At 55.2% G+C, this 7500-nt stretch overlaps 3 non-coding genes across 3 annotated transcripts in view; all 3 read left to right on the forward strand.

Annotated features, from left to right (window-relative positions):
* Positions 1-3436: 3436 nt before the first annotated feature.
* On the forward strand, positions 3437-5346 carry LOC124564184. Its single transcript, XR_006970479.1, has one exon. It is a non-coding gene; the product is annotated as a small subunit ribosomal RNA (ribosomal RNA).
* A 351-nt stretch (positions 5347-5697) lies between these two features.
* LOC124564180 lies at positions 5698-5852 on the forward strand. Its single transcript, XR_006970476.1, has one exon. It is a non-coding gene; the product is annotated as a 5.8S ribosomal RNA (ribosomal RNA).
* Positions 5853-6040: 188 nt separating this feature from the next.
* The window catches only part of LOC124564186, a 4222-nt gene continuing 2762 nt past the window's right edge, over positions 6041-7500 (forward strand). Inside the window, exon 1 of the ribosomal RNA XR_006970481.1 lies at positions 6041-7500. This exon is cut by the window's right edge and continues 2762 nt beyond it. This is a non-coding gene — a ribosomal RNA (large subunit ribosomal RNA).

Consider the following 7500-nt stretch of genomic DNA (forward strand, 5'->3'; position numbering starts at 1 on the left):
CCTAACCTATGTCGTACCTTAACCTAACCTATGTCGTACCTTAACCTAACCTATGTCGTACCTTAACCTAACCTATGTCGTACCTTAACCTAACCTATGTCGTACCTTAACCTAACCTATGTCGTACCTTAACCTAACCTATGTCGTACCTTAACCTAACCTATGTCGTACCTTAACCTAACCTATGTCGTACCTTAACCTAACCTATGTCGTACCTTAACCTAACCTATGTCGTACCTTAACCTAACCTATGTCGTACCTTAACCTAACCTATGTCGTACCTTAACCTAACCTATGTCGTACCTTAACCTAACCTATGTCGTACCTTAACCTAACCTATGTCGTACCTTAACCTAACCTATGTCGTACCTTAACCTAACCTATGTCGTACCTTAACCTAACCTATGTCGTACTTAACCTAACCTATGTCGTACCTTAACCTAACCTATGTCGTACCTTAACCTAACCTATGTCGTACCTTAACCTAACCTATGTCGTACCTTACCCTAACCTGTATTGCGCCTTAACGTAACCTGTATTGCGCCTTAACGTAACCTGTATTGCGCCTTAACGTAACCTGTATTGCGCCTTAACGTAACCTGTATTGCGCCTTAACGTAACCTGTATTGCGCCTTAACGTAACCTGTATTGCGCCTTAACGTAACCTGTATTGCGCCTTAACGTAACCTGTATTGCGCCTTAACGTAACCTGTATTGCGCCTTAACGTAACCTGTATTGCGCCTTAACGTAACCTGTATTGCGCCTTAACGTAACCTGTATTGCGCCTTAACGTAACCTGTATTGCGCCTTAACGTAACCTGTATTGCGCCTTAAACGTAACCTGTATTGCGCCTTAACGTAACCTGTATTGCGCCTTAACGTAACCTGTATTGCGCCTTAACGTAACCTGTATTGCGCCTTAACGTAACCTGTATTGCGCCTTAACGTAACCTGTATTGCGCCTTAACGTAACCTGTATTGCGCCTTAACGTAACCTGTATTGCGCCTTAACGTAACCTTGTATTGCGCCTTAACGTAACCTGTATTGCGCCTTAACGTAACCTGTATTGCGCCTTAACGTAACCTGCATTGCGCCTTAACGTAACCTGCATTGCGCCTTAACGTAACCTGTATTGCGCTTAACGTAACCTGCATTGCGCCTTAACGTAACCTGCATTGCGCCTTAACGTAACCTGTATTGCGCCTTAACGTAACCTGTATTGCGCCTTAACGTAACCTGTATTGCGCCTTAACGTAACCTGTATTGCGCCTTAACGTAACCTGTATTGCGCCTTAACGTAACCTGTATTGCGCCTTAACGTAACCTGTATTGCGCCTTAACGTAACCTGTATTGCGCCTTAACGTAACCGATATTGCGCCTTAACGTAACCTATATTGCGCCGTAACGTAACCTATATTGCGCCGTAACGTAACCCACATTGCCCCTTAACGTAACCTATATTGCGCCGTAACGTAACCTATATTGCGCCGTAACGTAACCCACATTGCCCCTTAACGTAACCCACATTGCCCCTTAACGTAACCCACATTGCCCCTTAACGTAACCCAACACACGTTGGGCCTTAACCCAACACACGTTGGGCCTTAACCCAACACACGTTGGGCCGTAACCCAACACCACGTTGGGCCTTAACCCAACACACGTTGGGCCTTAACCCAACACACGTTGGCCTTAACCCAACACACGTTGGGCCTTAACCTGCTCTGTAATTGTCATACGACGCGTTAAATTAGTGTAGTGTTGCCTAACTGCAACCCCCCGCAATATAGTTTGCTACTCGCACTGCCCGGTCCCCAGTGTATCGCTTCATGTTAAACACCTTGCAGCTATACACTGTAATGTGGATGGCAGCAGGACGTACATGCTCAATGCCCTTTGCAGTTGTTCATTGGCATTTGCAGTTGTTCATTGGCATTCGCATGGCGAAGCACTTAGCCTACGCTGTGGTACGGCCTGTGTCAACTGTCCGCTGATGTTGTACGTCCAAATCACACACTGTACTGCACATTGGTCCTCATGTACTGAATGATACATCGTGGTACATGTGACCGTACAACGACTGCGCCAACAACGGCGAACCATGCGGTCCAAATGTTGTGCACTCAGCTACGTGTCGTCTCCCTATAAGAGCTGGATTGCAGTGTGGTATGCCCTGGATGGCGATCAGCATGAGCCGTCTGTTGATGTAGTGGCGCGTGTTGTCAGACGTAGTCGTCTCTTCTCACACACCGTGATAGCACGGTGCACCTGCGTTCCACATCTGCGACATGCGACAGAGGCCGGTTGACAGTCGTTCGCGCAATGGACATCGCATACGTACGGGGGCCACCTTCCACGTGTTCGCTAAGCGTGGACATGTTGTTGCGTGTATGTGGGCAGACAGTGTGTCGTGACACCTGACACAGGCATGCAACAATCGTTGAATTTGCAAATGGCGATGGACGCCTACGTTTGCTGGTGACGTTACGCAAATGAACAACTGGTAAACCGTTGTGGTGCGGTTGTTCTCGCTAGGGGTGAATCAGTGATGGCGACGATCGGTTGAGCTACCAACCGGTTGTTGCAGCGATACCCACCATGCCCACGAACGTGAATGGCATGTGGGTGTGAAGCGATACGCGGCGGTGGCTGGGTGGGACCGTCCCCGGCCGGTGAGGGGGGGCCTCCCGGCGTGTTGGCCGTGCGGTGCGTGGGCGCACGCGCTACAGCCGGCTGGTGGGGGCGGCCAGTGGCAGGCGCGCCGGCCGACGGAGGCGGCAGGCGGCGCAGCTGCGCGCCGGCGCACCCTGCACGCGGCGCCGTGCGGCCAAAGTAGGTCCTCGCGGGCCCGGTGCGAAGCGCGGTGGACATCTGCAGTGTGCTGGTCCGATTGAGGACTGTGTGCGCTGAGGATGCGCCGCCGCCCGGCGCTCGGCGCCGCGACGCCGTCTGCTGCTCGGTCGCCTCTGCGGTTCTCGCAGGTGGTTTGTATCGCAGCTGTGCGGACGTGTTGGCGCGTGCGCTGTGCTGGGAGAGTTCGCTTCGGCACCCAAGTGGGGCTTTTGTCCTTCTGTGGCGCTGGCGTTGGAGCTGCCGGTCACCGTAGGTGGCGCGTGTTGTCTCCCGCCGGCAATGCCACGACAGCACGCTCCCGGGCCTCTGTCGGCAGCGGCAAGCTCAGTTGGGAGCACGGGTGGTCGCACCTAAAGCGTCTACTCGCCAAACTCCGGGCGATTGCGCCTCTCTCGAACCCGACCAAGTACTTAGGACGGCGCTGCGCGCCGCCGGGACCTGAGAGGGTTTCGAGGTGTATGGTGCAGGGGAGCTCAGCCTCCTCCTGTTTGCAGAATAATTGAGCGGACGCTTGCGTGTTCGCGCGGGCCCCCGGGACACACTCCCGGGCGGCCGGCTGCTCAGCTCTAGTTGACGCAGCTCCCTGGTTGATCCTGCCAGTAGTCATATGCTTGTCTCAAAGATTAAGCCATGCATGTCTCAGTACAAGCCGCATTAAGGTGAAACCGCGAATGGCTCATTAAATCAGTTATGGTTCCTTAGATCGTACCCACGTTACTTGGATAACTGTGGTAATTCTAGAGCTAATACATGCAAACAGAGTCCCGACCAGAGATGGAAGGGACGCTTTTATTAGATCAAAACCAATCGGTCGGCTCGTCCGGTCCGTTTGCCTTGGTGACTCTGAATAACTTTGGGCTGATCGCACGGTCCTCGTACCGGCGACGCATCTTTCAAATGTCTGCCTTATCAACTGTCGATGGTAGGTTCTGCGCCTACCATGGTTGTAACGGGTAACGGGGAATCAGGGTTCGATTCCGGAGAGGGAGCCTGAGAAACGGCTACCACATCCAAGGAAGGCAGCAGGCGCGCAAATTACCCACTCCCGGCACGGGGAGGTAGTGACGAAAAATAACGATACGGGACTCATCCGAGGCCCCGTAATCGGAATGAGTACACTTTAAATCCTTTAACGAGTATCTATTGGAGGGCAAGTCTGGTGCCAGCAGCCGCGGTAATTCCAGCTCCAATAGCGTATATTAAAGTTGTTGCGGTTAAAAAGCTCGTAGTTGGATTTGTGTCCCACGCTGTTGGTTCACCGCCCGTCGGTGTTTAACTGGCATGTATCGTGGGACGTCCTGCCGGTGGGGCGAGCTGAAGGCGTGCGACGCGCCTCGTGCGTGCTCGTGCGTCCCGAGGCGGACCCCGTTGCAATCCTACCAGGGTGCTCTTGAGTGAGTGTCTCGGTGGGCCGGCACGTTTACTTTGAACAAATTAGAGTGCTTAAAGCAGGCAAGCCCGCCTGAATACTGTGTGCATGGAATAATGGAATAGGACCTCGGTTCTATTTTGTTGGTTTTCGGAACCCGAGGTAATGATTAATAGGGACAGGCGGGGGCATTCGTATTGCGACGTTAGAGGTGAAATTCTTGGATCGTCGCAAGACGAACAGAAGCGAAAGCATTTGCCAAGTATGTTTTCATTAATCAAGAACGAAAGTTAGAGGTTCGAAGGCGATCAGATACCGCCCTAGTTCTAACCATAAACGATGCCAGCCAGCGATCCGCCGCAGTTCCTCCGATGACTCGGCGGGCAGCCTCCGGGAAACCAAAGCTTTTGGGTTCCGGGGGAAGTATGGTTGCAAAGCTGAAACTTAAAGGAATTGACGGAAGGGCACCACCAGGAGTGGAGCCTGCGGCTTAATTTGACTCAACACGGGAAACCTCACCAGGCCCGGACACCGGAAGGATTGACAGATTGATAGCTCTTTCTTGATTCGGTGGGTGGTGGTGCATGGCCGTTCTTAGTTGGTGGAGCGATTTGTCTGGTTAATTCCGATAACGAACGAGACTCTAGCCTGCTAACTAGTCGCGTGACATCCTTCGTGCTGTCAGCGATTACTTTTCTTCTTAGAGGGACAGGCGGCTTCTAGCCGCACGAGATTGAGCAATAACAGGTCTGTGATGCCCTTAGATGTTCTGGGCCGCACGCGCGCTACACTGAAGGAATCAGCGTGTCTTCCTAGGCCGAAAGGTCGGGGTAACCCGCTGAACCTCCTTCGTGCTAGGGATTGGGGCTTGCAATTGTTCCCCATGAACGAGGAATTCCCAGTAAGCGCGAGTCATAAGCTCGCGTTGATTACGTCCCTGCCCTTTGTACACACCGCCCGTCGCTACTACCGATTGAATGATTTAGTGAGGTCTTCGGACTGGTACGCGGCATTGACTCTGTCGTTGCCGATGCTACCGGAAAGATGACCAAACTTGATCATTTAGAGGAAGTAAAAGTCGTAACAAGGTTTCCGTAGGTGAACCTGCGGAAGGATCATTACCGACTAGACTGCATGTCTTTCGGTGTGCGTGTCGTGTCGCGCAACACGCTACCTGTACGGCTCGCAGTAGCCGTGCGCCGCGTGCGGAACCACGCGTGCTTCTCAAAACTAACGCCAATGTTGTGTGGTACGAGCGCTGAAGCGCTGGAGCGGCTGGCCTGCGGCACCTGGCGCCTGGCGCCGGTTTTGAATGACTTTCGCCCGACTGCCTGTCCGCTCCGGTGTGGAGCCGTACGACGCCCATCGGCCGTGAGGCCGTTGGACACAGAACGCTTGAACAGGGGCCGCCACACGCCTACGTCCCGCCTATGCAACTGTCTTGAAAGAGACAGTGGAAACTAAGAAAAGATCACCCAGGACGGTGGATCACTCGGCTCGTGGGTCGATGAAGAACGCAGCAAATTGCGCGTCGACATGTGAACTGCAGGACACATGAACATCGACGTTTCGAACGCACATTGCGGTCCATGGATTCCGTTCCCGGGCCACGTCTGGCTGAGGGTCGGCTACGTATACTGAAGCGCGCGGCGTTTGCCCCGCTTCGCAGACCTGGGAGCGTCGCGGCCGCCTGTGGGGCCGGCCGCGCCTCCTGAAATGTGCGATGCGCGCCCGTCGCCTGGCGGTTCGCATACCGGTACTTACTCGGTAGCGTGCACAGCCGGCTGGCGGTGTGGCGTGCGACACCTCGTACAACGACCTCAGAGCAGGCGAGACTACCCGCTGAATTTAAGCATATTACTAAGCGGAGGAAAAGAAACTAACAAGGATTCCCCCAGTAGCGGCGAGCGAACAGGGAAGAGTCCAGCACCGAACCCCGCAGGCTGCCGCCTGTCGTGGCATGTGGTGTTTGGGAGGGTCCACTACCCCGACGCCTCGCGCCGAGCCCAAGTCCAACTTGAATGAGGCCACGGCCCGTAGAGGGTGCCAGGCCCGTAGCGGCCGGTGCGAGCGTCGGCGGGACCTCTCCTTCGAGTCGGGTTGCTTGAGAGTGCAGCTCCAAGTGGGTGGTAAACTCCATCTGAGACTAAATATGACCACGAGACCGATAGCGAACAAGTACCGTGAGGGAAAGTTGAAAAGAACTTTGAAGAGAGAGTTCAAAAGTACGTGAAACCGTTCTGGGGTAAACGTGAGAAGTCCGAAAGGTCGAACGGGTGAGATTCACGCCCATCCGGCCACTGGCCTCCGCCCTCGGCAGATGGGGCCGGCCGCCCGCGCGGAGCAATCCGCGGCGGGGCCGTGTCCGGTTGCCTTTCCACTCGCCGCGGGGTGGGGCCGTTCCGGTGTGCGGTGGGCCGCACTTCTCCCCTAGTAGGACGTCGCGACCCGCTGGGTGCCGGCCTACGGCCCGGGTGCGCAGCCTGTCCTTCCGCGGGCCTCGGTTCGCGTCTGTTGGGCAGAGCCCCGGTGTCCTGGCTGGCTGCCCGGCGGTATATCTGGAGGAGTCGATTCGCCCCTTTGGGCGCTCGGGCTCCCGGCAAGCGCGCGCGGTTCTTCCCGGATGACGGACCTACCTGGCCCGGCCCCGGACCCGCGCCGCTGTTGGCTCGGGATGCTCTCGGGCGGAATAATCGCTCCCGTCAGCGGCGCTTCAGCTTTGGACAATTTCACGACCCGTCTTGAAACACGGACCAAGGAGTCTAACATGTGCGCGAGTCATTGGGCTGTACGAAACCTAAAGGCGTAATGAAAGTGAAGGTCTCGCCTTGCGCGGGCCGAGGGAGGATGGGGCTTCCCCGCCCTTCACGGGGCGGCGGCCTCCGCACTCCCGGGGCGTCTCGTCCTCATTGCGAGGTGAGGCGCACCTAGAGCGTACACGTTGGGACCCGAAAGATGGTGAACTATGCCTGGCCAGGACGAAGTCAGGGGAAACCCTGATGGAGGTCCGTAGCGATTCTGACGTGCAAATCGATCGTCGGAGCTGGGTATAGGGGCGAAAGACTAATCGAACCATCTAGTAGCTGGTTCCCTCCGAAGTTTCCCTCAGGATAGCTGGTGCTCGTACGAGTCTCATCCGGTAAAGCGAATGATTAGAGGCCTTGGGGCCGAAACGACCTCAACCTATTCTCAAACTTTAAATGGGTGAGATCTCCGGCTTGCTTGATATGCTGAAGCCGCGAGCAAACGACTCGGATCGGAGTGCCAAGTGGGCC

The sequence above is a fragment of the Schistocerca americana genome, unplaced genomic scaffold (assembly GCF_021461395.2).
Source record: "Schistocerca americana isolate TAMUIC-IGC-003095 unplaced genomic scaffold, iqSchAmer2.1 HiC_scaffold_1291, whole genome shotgun sequence".
In the NCBI taxonomy this organism is placed as follows: Eukaryota; Metazoa; Arthropoda; class Insecta; order Orthoptera; family Acrididae; genus Schistocerca; species Schistocerca americana.